This window comes from Pseudophryne corroboree (assembly GCF_028390025.1).
Source record: "Pseudophryne corroboree isolate aPseCor3 chromosome 3 unlocalized genomic scaffold, aPseCor3.hap2 SUPER_3_unloc_50, whole genome shotgun sequence".
NCBI classification, from domain to species: domain Eukaryota; kingdom Metazoa; phylum Chordata; class Amphibia; order Anura; family Myobatrachidae; genus Pseudophryne; species Pseudophryne corroboree.
Window position 1 is genome coordinate 317,544 of NW_026967542.1, and position 17,555 is coordinate 335,098.

Below are 17,555 nucleotides of genomic sequence, written 5' to 3' on the forward strand. Positions count from 1 at the left end.
CCCCAACGGAGGAATTTCACCTGGGTCGATTGCTGCACTTCTTACAGTCAGGGGTGACTATGGGCCTAAAATTGGGTTCCATTAAGGTCCAAATTTCGGCTCTGTCGATTTTCTTCCAGAAAGAACTGGCTTCACTGCCTGAGGTTCAGACTTTTGTTAAGGGAGTGCTGCATATTCAGCCCCCTTTTGTGCCCCCTGTGGCACCTTGGGATCTCAACGTGGTGTTGAGTTTTCTGAAGTCACATTGGTTCGAGCCACTTAAGACCGTGGATTTGAAATATCTCACGTGGAAAGTGGTCATGCTGTTGGCCTTGCCTCGGCCAGGCGTGTGTCAGAATTGGCGGCTTTGTCGTGTAAAAGCCCTTATCTGATTTTCCATATGGATAGGGAAGAATTGAGGTCTCGTCCCCAGTTTCTCCCTAAGGTGGTATCTGCGTTTCACATGAACCAACCTATTGTGGTGCCTGCGGCTACTAGGGACTTGGAGGACTCCAAGTTACTGAACGTAGTCAGGGTCTTGAAAATATATGTTTCCAGGACGGCTGGCTATTTATCCTGTATGCACCCAACAAGCTGGGTGCTCCTGCTTCGAAGCAGACTATTGCTCGCTGGATATGTAACATAATTCAGCTTGCGCATTCTGCGGCTGGACTGCCGCATCCTAAATCTGTGAAAGCCCATTCCACGAGGAAGGTGGGCTCTTCTTGGGCGGCTGCCCGAGGGGTCTCGGCTTTGCAACTTTGCCGAGCAGCTACTTGGTTGGGGTCAAATACGTTTGCAAGATTCTACAAGTTTGACACCCTGGCTGAGGAGGACCTAGAGTTCGCTCATTCGGTGCTGCAGAGTCATCCGCACTCTCCCGCCCGTTTGGGAGCTTTGGTATAATCCCCATGGTCCTTACGGAGTTCCAGCATCCACTTAGGACGTCAGAGAAAATAAGATTTTACTCACCGGTAAATCTATTTCTCGTAGTCCGTAGTGGATGCTGGGCGCCCATCCCAAGTGCGGATTGTCTGCAATACTTGTATATAGTTATTGTTAAACTAACGGGTTATTGTTGAGAAGCCATCTGTTGAGAGGCTTCGTTGTTTTCATACTGTTAACTGGGTATAGTATCACGAGTTGTACGGTGTGATTGGTGTGGCTGGTATGAGTCTTACCCGGGATTCAAAATCCTTCCTAAATTGTGTCCGCTCTTCCGGGCACAGTATCCTAACTGGGGTCTGGAGGAGGGTCATAGTGGGAGGAGCCAGTGCACACCAGTTAGTCCTAAAGCTTTCTTTAGTTTGTGCCCAGTCTCCTGCGGAGCCGCTAATCCCCATGGTCCTTACGGAGTCCCAGCATCCACTACTGACTACGAGAAATAGATTTACCGGTGAGTAAAATCTTATTTTTAATACCTACCGGTTACAGACCCAGTCTCTACAGCTACTGCTGGAAAATCGTCATTTTTACCTTATGTTCCCCCAAAACATAAGAAAACGCATCATCAAATGCAGTCCTTTCGGCCCAATAGATACCGAAGAGGAAGATGCTCTGCCTTCCGTGCTGCTAGTGGCAGGGAAAGAGGTAAAAGAAACCCAGGCTTCTCTGCCTCCCAAGAACAGAAGTCCTCCCCGGCTTCTGCCAAGTCCACCGCATGACGCTGGGGTTTCCCTGCGGGAGTCCTCGCCGGTTGGGGCACGTCTCAAGCCCTTCAGCCAGGTCTGGGTTTGCTCGGGCCTGGAACCTTGGATTTTAAAAATTGTGTCAGAAGGGTACAAACTAGAATTTTAAGACGTTCCCCCTCGCCGATTTTTAAAATCAGCCTTGCCAGCTTCTCTGACCGGCAGAGAGGTAGTGTGCGACGCAATACAAAAATTGTGTCAGAACCAGGTCATTATCACGGTTCCCCTGCGCAACAGGGACAAGGCTTTTATTCCAGCTTATTCGTGGTTCCGAAGCCGGACGGCTCGGTCAGACCGATCCTCAACCTTAAAGACCTAAATTTTTTTCTGCAGAAATTCAAATTCAAGATGGAGTCTCTTAGAGCAGTGATCTCCAGTCTGGAGGAAGGGGACTTTATGGTCTCCTTAGACATAAAGGATGCCTACCTACAAAATTTACTGCGGCTACGTTTGACGGCATGGCGGTTGAACGCCAGATTCTAGCCCAGAAGGGAATTCCCAGTGAAGTCATTCCCACTCTTATTCAGGCTAAACACTATCACCACATTTGGAGGAAATATATTTCCTGGTGCGAGTCCAAGAAGGCACCTGCGGATATTTTTTAACTTGGACGTTTTCTCCACTTTTTACAAGCTGGAGTGGATGCGGGCCTTAAATTAGGATCCATTTAAGTACAGATTTCTGCATTGTCCGTTTTCTTTCAGAAACAATTGGCCTCACTTCCTGAGGTGCAAACGTTTGCAAAAGGGGTGTTACACATCCAACCTCCTTTTGTGCCTTCTGTGGCACCTTGGGACCTTAACGTGATGTTACAGTTCCTTTAATCTCACTGGTTTGAACCTTTTTCAAAAGGTGGATTTGAAATTCCTCACTTGGAAAGTGGTCATTTTATTGGCTTTGGCATCTGCACGGCGGGTGTCCGAATTGGCGGCCTAGTCTCACAAGAGCCCTTATTTGATCTTCCATGAAGATAGAGCAGAGTTGAGAACTCGTCAACAGTTTCTGCCGAAGGTGGTTTCTTCTTTTCATATAAACCAACCTAATGTCCGTCTCCCTCGGCACAGTTCCTATAACTGAGGTCTGGAGGAGGGGCATAGAGGGAGGAGCCAGTTCACGCCCTTATTAAAGTCTTAAAGTGCCCATTTCTCCTGCGGATCCTGTCTATACCCCATGGTTCTATTGATGACCCCAGCATCCTCTACGGACTCAGAGAAAAGGATTTACTGGTAGGTATTAAAATCCTATTATTTATTAGTGCGCAAGCAGGACAGCATTTTCTCTTCTTTGGTGTTTTATTATTACAACCATGTCACCTCTAGTAATCCCACATGAGCGTCCATGTCTCCTCTAGTAATCCCACACGAGCGTCCATGTCTCCTCCAGTAATCCCACACGAGCGTCCATGTCACCTCTAGTAATCCCACATGAGCGTCCATGTCACCTCTAGTAATCCCACATGAGCGTCCATGTCTCCTCCAGTAATCCCACATGAGCGTCCATGTCTCCTCCAGTAATCCCACACGAGCGTCCATGTCACCTCTAGTAATCCCACACCAGCTTCCATGTCTCCTCCAGTAATCCCACGTGAGCATCTGTCTCACCTCTACTAATCCCACATGAGCGGCCATGTCTCCTCCAGTAATCCCACACGAGCGTCCTTGTCACCTCTAGTAATCCCACATGAGCGTCCATGTCACCTCCAGTAATCCCACATGAGCGTCCATGCCGCCTCTAGTAATCCCACATGAGCGTCCATGTCACCTCTAGTAATCCCACATGAGCGTCCATGTCACCTCTAGTAATCCCACATGAGCGTCCATGTCGCCTCTAGTAATCCCACATGAGCGTCCTTGTCACCTCTAGTAATCCCACATGAGCGTCCATGTCACCTCTAGTAATCCCACATGAGCGTCCATGTCACCTCTAGTAATACCACATGAGCGTCCATGTCACCTCTAGTAATCCCACATGAGCGTCCGTGTCACCTCTAGTAATCCCACATGAGCGCCAATGTCCCCTCTAGTTATCCCACATGAGCGTTCAGTGTTGATCAAGCTCCAGTCTAAGCATCCTATCTTATTTTTTTTTTTTATACACATAAAAGCAATGATTACAGGTAAAACATGTCAGTTATAGAATTATATATTGTATCCTGTAACACCCTGGGTCTTGTCTACTCATTTTATTTTTCCATAATGTATTTTATTTCCAGCAGATGGACACACAAGCAGAAATATCTCAGAAGGACATCTAATGGTATCCCAGGATTCTGAAATAACAGATAATGACAGTAGACAGGATTCTCCAGGAGATAACCCCATTACCCCAATTATACATCCAGCTCTATCAGCTGATCCCTCTGATCCTGGGGAATGTTCTCCTGATCACTCTGATATTGGAGCATCTGTTACAGCTCTGACAGTAGATACAGAGTTTCCCTGTTCTGTAGATGCCAAATGTTTTACACAGAACACAAAGCTTATTACCCATCATCCAGCTAAGGCAGGTGAGAGGCCACTGATATGTTCTGAGTGTGGGAAATGTTTCGCATTTAAATCAGTTCTTGTTACACATCAGAGAAGTCACATAGGTGAGAAGCCGTTTTCCTGTTCTGAGTGTGGGAAATGTTTTACACAGAATTCAGCTCTTGTTACACATCAGAGAAGTCACTCAGGTGAGAAGCCGTTTTCCTGTTCTGAGTGTAGGAAATGTTTTGCACGGAAATCAGATCTTGTTACACATCAGAGAAGTCACACAGGTGAGAAGCCGTTTTCCTGTTCTGAGTGTGGGAAATGTTTTACACAGAAATCAGCTCTTGTTACACATCAGAGTAGTCACACAGGTGAGAAGCCGTTTTCCTGTTCTGAGTGTAGGAAATGTTTTGCACGGAAATCAGATCTTGTTACACATCAGAGAAGTCACACAGGTGAGAAGCCGTTTTCCTGTTCTGAGTGTGGGAAATGTTTCGCATTTAAATCAGTTCTTGTTAGACATCAGAGAAGTCACACAGGTGAGAAGCCGTATTCCTGTTCTGAGTGTGGGAAATGTTTTGCATTCAAATCACATTTTGATATTCATCAGCATACTCACACAGATGAGAAGCCGTATTCCTGTTCTGAGTGTAGGAAATGTTTTCCACGGAAATCAGATCTTGTTACACATCAGAGAAGTCACACAGGTGAGAAGCCGTTTTCCTGTTCTGAGTGTGGGAAATGTTTTGCATTCAAATCACATTTTGTTATTCATCAGCATACTCACACAGGTGAGAAGCCATTTCCATGTTCTGAGTGTGGGAAATGTTTTGCAGGGAAATCAGATCTTGTTAAACATCAGAGAAGTCACACAGGTGAGAAGCCGTATTCCTGTTCTGAGTGTGGGAAATGTTTTACACAGAAATCAGTTCTTGTTACACATCAGAGTAGTCACACAGGTGAGAAGCCATTTTCCTGTTCTGAGTGTAGGAAATGTTTTCCACGGAAATCAGATCTTGTTGCACATCAGAGAAGTCACACAGGTGAGAGGCCATTTCCATGTTATGAGTGTGGGAAATGTTTTACACATAAATCAGCTCTTGTTAGACATCAGAGAAGTCACACAGGTGAGAAGCCATACTTCTGTTCTGAGTGTGGGAAATGTTTTGCACAGAAATCACATCTTGTTCTACATCAGAGAAGTCATACAGGTGAGAAGCCGTATTCCTGTTCTGTGTGTGGGAAATGTTTTGCATGTAAATCAAATCTTGTTACACATCAGAGGAGTCACACAGGTGAAAAGCCATTTTCATGCTGTGAGAGAAATAAATCCGCTCTTGTTGAACATATTAGACATTACCCAAATACGGAACCATTTACATCTTCTGGAGAATAATTATCACTGTCATGCTATGTTCCTCAAGGGTCAACCTTATCTCCTATGCTTTATGCAATATAAATGCTACCACTGGGTGATATAATCAGACGTCTTGGCCTGGTCTACCACTGCTATGCATATGACCTGCTTTTTGCTCCATGTACTGAGAACCTAATACCAATCCTAAATGGTTGTCTAGCTGAGCGCCATGGGTGGATGATGCCAGTTGGCTGTGACTCAATCTTTGTGAAACATAATAGAAGCCCACCAACAAAGGACAAGACTTTACCAACCATCTGGATTTATGCTTTGGTGTACAGAATTGAAAATACTGAACATGTGCTGAATCTTTGTGTTGTCTTGGTATGTGGCTGACACAGACATCAGGTATCTGCCACATACAAATCCTCATTCTTCCATCTGTGGACCATAGCCAGAATCAAGCACTTGATTCCCTCAGAAGTTTATAGACTACTGCAATGCCATCTACCTGGGTCTCCCAGCAAAAGAATTACAGAGCTTGCAGCTAGTACAGAATGCAGCAGCAAAGCTGTTACCTAACCAGCCCGTTCCTGCCTCATAACACCCATTCTCTACTCCCTTCACTGGCTGCCTGTAAGATGACAAATCTATTTCATAATTGGCTAACTGACTTTCCCAGCTCAACATTACATGGTCCAAGGTACTAGAAGCAGCTTCTGCCTCCTTACTGCCCTGCTTGCTTGCTTCTACAGATGGACTGTTACCAGCAGTACCAAGAATCTCCTGTCATTCATTTATGGGTTGAATGTTTAGCTTTGTAGCCCTGACCATGGAACTCACTGCCTTGCACAGTCCAAGAGGCCTGCACTCTAGAGACCTTCACAAGCAGACTGATGACTGTTACTCACGCTTTTCATTAATGTACCTCTATTTCTCATACGTCCTAGAGGATGCTGGGGATTCCAAAAGGACCATGGGGTATAGACGCATCCGCAGGAGCTTGGGCACACTGTAAAGACTTAAACTGGGTGTGAACTGGTGTCAGGCCCAGGTGTTTTTGTGAATCCGTTAACCCGGAACCAACCACAGGTGTAGGTGCTGGGGTATGAAGAAAGCAGGGAGGACAAAGAAAGTTCCGCTTCATATATTTATTAAATAACAATTCAGTAAGGAGTTAAATGACTAGTTGTTAATCATCATTATACTGAAGTATTGCAAGAATGGCAGAAATAATATGCAAGAGAAAACTCAAAAATAAATAAAAGAAATGTTCATGGAAACATATGCAAAAGCAAGCTGAAGAATAAATGTTGGATTGTCCAAATATAAACAAGCTTTGATGCAGAACTGCAGATTGTGTTTAACTGGTTAATGCAGACATGGTGAATTAACTGTAAGAATTTGCAATGGAGTTTTGAGGGTTAACTGAGAGACTGTGATGAATTATCCTTGTAATGACAACATAGCAAATAAAAAGTACTGAATTGGGTTACTTGCGGGTTCCGGAGATCACTGTGAAACTGTAGTAGAAGACAAGGTGATGAATGGGTTAAATGCAGAGTTGAACAAACGAACAGCTGAGAGAAACAGAATCCTCCAGACTTTGAATGATAGGCAGACTGACAAGGTAACCTCATGCAGGACACTGGGAATCCAACTATTTCCAATAGGAGTGCAATTAACTGACAGCACAGCAGAGAGCCGGTGGATCTTTCAGCAGTGAAGGCTGCAGACGGACCTCTGGGAACGGAGGCGATATCTGGACCACGGGAATCACACAGGAATGCCCGGAGAGAGCTCAGAGCTAGAGCACAGCTTTGATACAACAAAGCACTGGCCCAGAGTGACATAATCCCAGCCTACTTAAAGGCAGCACAAGCACGGGATTGGCTTACACCTGCCCACAGGTGTTTTCACAAGTGCTCAGTATTAGCTATTTGGTCTCCAACATGGCCACCTCCTATACAGCAGACACACCGCAGTGCCTTAGGCCATTTGGTCCCCACACTCACAGATCCCAGACTCTGCATTACCTGTGCCATTGATCACGCCGTGTCCCCACACGGGCGCACAGCACCGCGAGCAACCGCACTGGCAACGGATGAACCCCAGAACCCGCAAAGGTGAGAGACCGGTTCGTGACAGTACCCCCTCTTCTACGGGTGGTCTCCGAACACCTTTGAACCTTGTCAGGATTTTTGGAGAAGTATTTCTGTACCAGTCTTGGAGCATGAACATCTTCAGAGAAAACCCAGGATCTCTCCTCCGGACCGTAACCCTTCCAGTCGACCAGAAACTGTAAACGTCCATATCGGGAACATGAGTCCACAATCTCTTTAACTTCAAATTCCTCATACTGCAAAGAGTGAACTTTAGGAGATTTGGACTGGGTAGTACGGAACTTATTGAGAATCAAAGGCTTCAGTAAAGATGTATGAAAGGCGTTAGGAATTCTCAAAGACGGTGGCAGCTTGACTTTGTATGACACATGGTTGAGTACCTTTACAATGGGAAATGGACCAATAAACCTGGGAGCAAATTTCTTAGAAGGAACTTTGAACTTGAGATTGCGCGTAGAAATCCAAACTTGGTCTCCCACTTTGTAATTCGGTACAGCTTTACGTTTTCTATCTGCAAAAGATTTATAACGAGCGGAAGTTTTGACCAAGGACTTACGTACACAACTCCAGATGCTAGATAGACGTTGAAGCTCTTGATCTGCCGCTGGGACCTCTAGGGCTGGCAATGGATGAAACTCTGGCACACGAGGATGAAAGCCGAAGTTAATATAAAAGGGCGTAGATTCTGAAGATGAATGGAAGAGATTATTATGAGCAAATTCTGCCAATGGAAGGTAGTCAACCCAGTCATCCTGTGAGGACGATATATATAGCCGGAGAAATGTTTCAAGGTGTTGGTTGATTCTCTCAGTTTGTCCATCTGTCTGAGGATGATATGCAGAAGAAAAGTTCAACTTGACATTTAAAGATGAACATAGCGACCTCCAAAACTTGGCCACAAACTGTGTTCCCCGATCAGAGATAATTTCTCGAGGAAGGCCATGCAACTTGAAGATTTCAGAGATGAACAATCTGGCTAGTAAAGGGGCTGATGGTAACCCAGTTAATGAAATGAAATGTGCCATTTTCGAAAATCGATCCACTATCACCCAAATGGTATTTCGCCCTTTTGATGGAGGTAGATCGGTCACGAAATCCATTGAGATATGAGTCCATGGTTGTTTGGGTATGGATAGTGGATGTAGTAGACCTGGTGGAGAACTTCTTGGACTCTTATGTTGGGCACATTTAGGACATGCTGCTTTAAACTCTTGGACATCGGCTTTGAGACGTGGCCACCAATAAGACTGTTGAATAAATTTGAGAGTCTTTAGAACCCCAGGATGACCCATGAAGGAAGAGGAGTGAGCCCAGGTAAGCAGCCGTTTTCGAAGACTTGTGGCGACAAAGGTCTTGCCAAGCGGAGGAACTGGAGAGGTTCGAGTCATTAAAAAGGACGTAGGATTCACAATGGCTTGATTCGTGGTAGCATCATTTAATTCAGAAGAAGCAAAGGACCGGGAAAGGGCATCTGCCTTTTTGTTCTGAGACCCTGGACGATAGGTGAGTTTGAAATCAAATCGTGAGAAGAAAAGCGCCCATCGAGCTTGTCGTGGATTCAAACACTGAGCTGACTGCAGATACAGAAGATTCTTATGATCAGTATAAACTGTAATGCGATGTTGAGCTCCTTCTAGAAGGTATCTCCACTCCTCAAATGCCAACTTGATGGCAAGTAACTCTTGCTCACCGATTGCATAATTACGTTCTGCCGGGAGGAACTTACGGGAGAAATATCCACAGGGATGAACCTTTTTATCTTCAAAGACTTGTGACAACACAGCTCCTACTGCTTCTGTAGATGCATCCACCTCTAGTAGAAAGGGACGATTCAAATCAGGCTGTCGAAGAATGGGGGCTGACACAAAGGCTTGCTTTAAATCAGAGAAGGCTTTGATTGCTTCAGAAGACCAGTTCGTAGGATTTGCTCCCTTGCGAGTTAGGGCTGTGATGGGAGCAGCTAACGTAGAATAATTCTTGATGAATCTCCTATAGAAATTCGCAAAGCCAAGAAATCGCTGAATCCCCTTGAGAGTTGAAGGAGTGGACCAATCTCGGATAGCTTGTACCTTACCTGGATCCATACATAGCTCTGATCCAGAAATGATGTAACCAAGGAACGGTATGGAAGATACTTCAAAAGTGCACTTCTCTAACTTACAATAAAGTTGATTTTTCCTCAGACGTGTCAGTACCTCTTTAACTTGGTGACGGTGAGACTTTAGATCCTTAGAGAATATTAGGATATCATCCAGGTACACTACTAGGCACTTGTAGAGAAGATCACGAAAAAGTTCATTCACATAGCTTTGAAAAACTGCAGGTGCATTACAAAGACCAAAGGGCATTACGAGGTATTCGTAATGCCCATCCCGGGTATTAAAAGCAGTCTTCCACTCGTCCCCTGCACGGATGCGGATTAAATTGTAGGCCCCTCGGAGATCCAGTTTTGTAAACACAGTAGCTCCCTTTACCCGGTCAAATAATTCTGGAATTAAGGGTAATGGATACTTGTTTTTCACAGTGATCTCATTGAGTCCACGGTAATCTATGCATGGTCGTAACCCACCGTCCTTCTTCTTAACGAAAAAGAATCCGGCTCCTGCAGGTGAAGAAGATGGTCTGATAAATCCTTTGATTAGATTTTCCTGTATATAGTCAGACATAGCTTGCGTCTCTGGGATGGATAGCGGATAAATTCGTCCCCTAGGAGGGGTTTTGCCTGGAACCAGGACGATTGGGCAGTCCCATTCGCGGTGAGGAGGTAGAAGGTCTGCTGCTTGTTTACTGAAAACATCTGCAAAAGATTGATACACCGGAGGTAGGTCGTGATAAAGCTGAATTCTTTTATCGTATAAACAACCCTTTATGAAGTCTAAGAACACTGTACGCTGTTTACTTAAGAAGTACCGTAAGGGTACGCTAGTTGCGTAATGATCGCTTAGCCGTAGGCGAGACGCTCAAGCGTCACGTTCGCTCACGGCCCAGAGATCACAGGCAAGCACGCTATTGGCTATGACTAGAGTAATGATTCGCTGTAGCGTAGCGGACGCTCGAGACCACGAGGAGGTCACCAGCGGTGCAGACGCTCACAGCGCTATACCTTTAGATCTATACCTTTTAACAATGAAATACACAGTATACCTTAATGTGAAGACAGGGTGTAAGTGCAACCTTGTGTAACCTGACTAACTACAAAGCTGCTTGAGCGTCACCGACGCTCAAGTGAACACTTAACACTATAGGAAATACACAGATACTGGTTTAGGGTCCAAAGCCTATTATATGTATTATAACTAATATACTTGCAAAAGGAATCACAGTACAATTGATACACTACAGTATAACAGAGACTTCCTAACCAGATAACTAACTACGAAATACAATACAATTTACTTACGAGAATTATATGAGAGAAAGGGAAGGGAGAGAGTAAGAGAGAGACGGAGAGAGATGAGAGAAATTGGCTCACAGTAAGACAATATGATTACGGAGAGAAACTTACGCACAAAGGGTATGATCGCATGCGCCTCGATATCCAGCTCCCGATTATCAGCAATGAGAACCGTTGATGAGAGAGAAGTTGGATATGGTCGGCCTGCCTATTTATGCCCCACACACAATGCAATCTCATGGTCCCTATAATCCCATTGTCCATTGGACGAAGGAATTCGGCCCTGCATCATAACAAAAGGTCATAGGTTGATTCATACAGGTGGGCTGTGACGATTTCCAACAGCTCAGGTGGGTGGGACACTGGGTTTCCCGCCGCATACCTGAGTATGAGTAAATAATAGAAATGGACATAAACTTCTTATGTCCATAACTATTCGCACGAGCGATTAATACGCTCCAAACCAACACCGGAATATTGCTAATTAAATACTCTTCCGATGGGTACCAAACACTGCTGTATGACTCCTGTTAGACCCTTCGTACAATACAAAGAGGGATTCCTCCGTTCAGGGACATTCTATATTAACCAAAATTTCAGAATCTATCAAAGGGACCATGATCTATAAACTACATTAATTGTGAAAATGTGTAACGAATGAGTCGCACGCTACGACTACATACTCTTTACCGTAAATACGCATACCGAGTGCGAGCGGGTGCACGCAACAGCGGGTATGCGCTATCACGGGAAAGCGCACGCATGCGCAGCGCGTACCAGGGTGAGGTGCAAATATGGCAGTGTGCATAGAGACATTTTTCTGACTTTGACAGTCCACCCTTTGGCAGTCAATAATAACTGCCACCTTCTAAAACATTTCAAAAGGAGAAAAATGTAAGTCAGGGGTTAATTCATTTCCATGGTTGGGTAAGGAAGAAGAGAGGAGTAGGTGTGAAGAGGGTATGACCTAGTGAGATAGCAGAAGCATGTGTGTATGAGTCCATGTTTGGGGGGTCATGTATCATCGTGCCGTACGTGTGGTAAATCAAGCTTCGAGGTATTGCGAAGTATACATTTGAATTCCTTCTTATCCCGTACTAAGGGTCTGTGGATGGGCTGTCAAACTCTACCGAGCTCATTTCGGCTTTCAGTTGTAACAAAATGGGGAAGCACATTTTAGTTGATGATACATGAATAGGGGAGGTATGTGGTTGCTGATATCTGTGCCTGTATTCCCTATCGACTATGTGTGTCATTACCTGAGGGTTGTAGAGATGAAGATAAAGAACACTTATGGAAAATGCAATGATATTCTATGTCAGGGAAATGTACATCTGTCGTTGAAGTTTTGTTCGGTATCTGTTGAGAGTCGTCTTCTTTGCGCTGTATTGCTCCTTGGGCATGAGCAAATAGCTTTGTCAGTGCCATCAGATTTACAAAAAATGTTGGGCTAGCGTGAGTTTAAAAATACTAGGGAAACTGGGGATCCATGGCAAAGTTCATCAAGTGTCCATATCATAGGTTGTCAAAACTTCATCTTTGGTTCTTGTCTGTTGTCTGTATATATATCGTCTCGTCAACTTCCTCGTCCAAGGGGGTCTTTGTATCTTGGAGAAAAGCAGAAAAACAGGTGAAAGAAACGGACCGTATAATCGCATTTTCATCACGTCATGGTTTCTATCATTGGGTCATAAATCAAATCCAGGTTAATTACAGTTTCCTCACTCCTCAAACTCATCACTCTTGTACTTTGTTTGCACCTCATTAAAGCCTGTCCGCATCTAAATATCAATCCAATCGATATAACAACACCTAAGATACATAGTAGAAACTTTCCAACATCCATTATGACTCCTTGAGCCCAGTCTCCCAAACCGGAGAACCAATTTTGCGGGTTCAACCATGACACCCAACTAGTCAGCTCATTACCTACAGCAGCAAGAGTGAGATTGTGTTTTCGACGAAATTCCCACTTTAATTGGAGAATATCGTCCATCTTTTGGTCTATGACCTCTACCGGATCCTCGGTGCTATTTGTGATATACGTGCAACACTTTATGCCGTACTGTGTTGCCAATGTAACACAATATCCGCCTGTCACTGCTGTGAGATCATTAAGAACCATTCTATGCTGAACTAGTTCTGTTTTGTAAGCTTGGAGTTCTCTTCCAGTGTATCTAAACGTGTCATCATACATTTCAGTGATATTATCTAACAAATTGGCGAGTGCGGAAATGTATCTATAATTCATCACTCCTCGAGCGGTGCGAGTGAAATCTAACACTACCAGAACCTGAATCCCGGTGGATTCATGGATTAGATCAGAGGCCGGATGCTCTAATCTTTCTGACAGTTGTCTTTTAACTCGGTGCTCGTAATGAGTGTGAGTATAAGGAGCTTGGGCACCACGGTGTATGTCCTTCATTTTGTCATGTGTTACAGTCATCACTTCAGGCAATACTTTTCCAATATAACACAATCCTTCAGAGTTTGGGGCAAGCCACTTGTACGCCTTTCTCCCGCATATGAAATGTGCATCATCGGGGAGAACATATGGGACGGAGAAGGACATGACCATGTTACAAACCTTCCAGGTGAAGTCTCCTGACCCTAATTCTTCCATCTGCTTAATGCACGTATCAGTTTGTACGATATGTGCACAGTATCCTGGTGATACTTCTCCAACTCTAGTAATCCTATTTCCTAAGGTATATCTATACCGGAAAGATTTTCCTCTACTGGCTATGTGGCGTACAAGTTCTGTATCTGTAGGCATTCTATCTGCTCTATGTGAAAAGGTCATGGTAAGGTTGCTCCATGACACTTCCCAATTTCCCGGCTTTCGGGGATTGGAGATGTTAAAACATAAGAGGGACCTATCCACATGGTATTGGTGGAGCTTCAAACTAGGAGGGCTGGAGATGTTAAACCTCCGGTCCACCGGTCTCCCACCACTTAACTCAAGTACCTCCCCTAACGTTAAAGGAAATGGTACTAGCCCTGATTTGCTATGCCCTTGAGGTACTTGAGAACATACCCAACAATCTGTTTTATTTAACACGTTACCCACTAAGGAGTGATAGTCACTCAATGGATGCCGGTCCATATGGATATTAAAACTGGATTGGCATTTCTTTATGCATCCATCTTCAACCAGATTATCACAGAGCCTACTGATACAGTTTTCTTCAGCTAACAATCCGTCACAATTTCTTCTATGATCAATGCTATCGGATCGTTTTCTGATACTCGCCTTTGCTTGTTGGTTTGGTTGATCTTGGAAAACTACGCCTCCATCATCATAATCGGAACCCATTCCAGAACCTCTCTGGACCTCCATGGTACTCTCGCCGGAACAGACTGCTCTGGTCAACATCATGGCCAGTAGAAAAATCTGGATCACAGTCTCTTGAGGCAAGTCCATCTTTGAGGAGGAAACGAAGAAGAATGAGAAGGGGGAAAAAGAAATGTTCAGGGAGAAGGGATGGGAAGTGGAGAAAAACAATAAAAGGGAGAGGGAAGTAGACAACTGCTTTTCGGTCTTCAAGGCTCAGGTGCCGCCTCAGTCCTCCTGGAACAGACACTCCAGTGATACAACCTCTACCGTCTGTTCCTTATCACGGGACTTCTCTGGATCAGCAACCTTCTTGCAGTGGGAGGAGTGAACCCAAGTCTCTCTCTCAGCAACCTTCAATGCTGTGGTGCTAGTCAATAAGACCTGGTATGGTCCTTCCCATCTATCAATAAGACAACCTGAGCGTAGAAAATTTCGTATCATTACATAATCCCCAGGTTCAATGTCATGACAATTACTATCTGGTAAATCAGGAATCACCAACTTCAGATTATCATTTTGATTCCTTAACTGTTTACTCATGTTAATTAAGTACTTTACAGTCACTTCATTGTTACACTTCAAATCATCCTGAGGGTTAATCATAACATGCGGTTGTCGACCAAACAGAATTTCAAAAGGGGACAGATTAAGAGGGGACCTGGGAGTGGTTCTGATGCTATACAAAACAATGGGTAAAGCTTCTGGCCACGTCAATCCTGTCTCTGCCATTACTTTACTCAATTTATTTTTAATAGTGCTGTTCACTCTCTCGACCTTCGCACTCGCCTGTGGACGGTACGGAGTGTGCAGCTTGCTATCAATTCCCATCAACTTACACATTCCTTGAAAGACATCACCTGTAAAATGGGTACCCCTATCACTTTCGATTACCCTAGGGATACCATATCTACATACAAATTCCTGTACAATTTTCTTAGCTGTAAACATAGCGGTATTTGTAGCCGCTGGAAATGCTTCGACCCAATTCGAGAAAACATCTATACAAACAAGTACATATTTCAAATTTCGACATGGGGGTAATTGAATGAAGTCAATTTGTATTACCTGGAAAGGGCCGCCGGCAGGTGGGATATGGGATGGTTCTGTAGGTATTGCTTTTCCAATATACTTTCTCAGACAGGTAAGGCATGACATTGCTCTTTTACTCGCATGAGAGGAGAATCCTGGGGCGCACCAGTATGCTCTTACCAATTTGCACATCCCCTCCCTGCCTAGATGAGTCAGCCCGTGAGCTGCCTCAGCCAGACATGGAAGATACGTCCTGGGGGCCACTGGTTTACCATGTCCATCCGTCCAGAGCCCTGAGGACTCCTGGCCATATCCCTTTGCCTTCCAGACTGCCTTTTCCTGCGTGGAACACAAATTCTGCATCTCACACAACTTCTGTGTGTTGATGGTATTAAATACCATCAGTTGTGTGGTGTCTGTCTGTATGGGGGTAGCAGCTGCAAGCTTTGCGGCTTCGTCTGCTCGGCTGTTACCAAGTGACACTGGGTCTTGACTATATGTATGTGCTTTACATTTGATAACAGCCACTCTGTCGGGTTCCTGTATCGCTGTTAGAAGCCTTTTTATGTGAGCTGCATGCGCTATCGGTGTACCAGCTGCCGTCATGAAATTTCTGAGACGCCATAGGGCTCCGAAATCATGAACTACCCCGAATGCGTATCTAGAATCGGTGTAGATATTGGCAGACTTACCCTTAGCCAATTCACATGCTCTGGTTAGGGCGACCAGTTCAGCAACCTGGGCTGAGTGAGGTGGGCCTAGCGGTTCCGCTTCTATGGTGTCTTGGTCATCTACGACTGCGTATCCAGTACACAAGTCTCCCGAGTCTGACTGTCTGTGACAACTACCGTCCGTGTAGAACGTGAGTTCTGCATCTTCCAGTGCATTGTCACTGATGTCAGGCCTTGCGGTGAAATTTTGGGTCAAATATTCCATACAATCATGTGTATCTTCCTTTGTATTAAATCCTCCTTCCCTATCACTCTCATCTTCCACCCTTTGTGCCTGACCAGGCACACCTGGGAGATATGTTGCAGGATTTAATGCGCTGCATCTCCTTATGGTGATGTTTACTGGGGCCATTAGTGCCAATTCCCATCTTGTAAACCTTGCTGATGAGACGTGTCTGGTTTGGGCAGAATTCAATAAGGCTGATACTGCATGTGGCGTATGGATTGTGAGGTTGTGGCCTAGCACGACATCTTCGCTTTTCGTCACTAGCAATGCTATCGCCGCAACACTTCGCAAGCATGTGGGGAGGGATCGCGCTACCGTGTCTAGCTGAGCGCTGTAGTATGCAACTGGCCTGCTGGCATCACCGTGTTTTTGGGTTAGTACACCTGCTGCGCACCCAGCACTTTCTGTTCCGTATAGTTCAAAGGGTTTCCCATAGTCTGGCATACCTAGTGCTGGTGCCTGCGTTAGGCACTGTTTGAGTCTCTCAAATGCTGTTTCGGATTCGTCTGTATGCGAAATCCGATCAGGTTTGTTTGAGGAGACCATTTCCTGCAAAGGTAACGCCAATATGGAAAACCCTGGGATCCAATTACGGCAATACCCACACATTCCTAAAAACGTCCTGATCTGTTGCTGGGTTTGTGGCAGTGTCATGTCTCTAATAGCTTGGATTCTATCAGCGGTCAGGTGTCTCAGTCCTTGTGTTAGACAGTGTCCCAAATATTTTACCTTAGTTTGGCATAATTGCAACTTGTCTTTGGAAACCTTATGTCCCGTGTCTGAGAGATGAAACAGGAGCTGTTTCGTATCCTTCAGAGAAGCTTCCAGTGAATCTGAACACAGCAGTAAATCATCCACATACTGTATCAGTACTGATCCACTCTCCGGTTGGAAAGACTGTAAACAATCATGCAAAGCCTGAGAAAATATACTTGGACTGTCTATGAAACCTTGGGGTAATCGAGTCCACGTGTATTGGACTCCTCTGTATGTGAATGCAAACAAATATTGGCTGTCAGGGTGCAGAGGTACCGAAAAGAATGCGGAGCAGAGGTCAATAACGGTGAAAAATTTGGCAGTGGGAGGAATTTGCATTAGGATGACAGCTGGATTAGGCACTACGGGGAACTGACTCTCAACTATTTTGTTAATCCCCCTTAGATCCTGCACTAGCCTGTAACCCCTCCCCCCACTCTTTTTAACAGGGAAGATGGGACAAT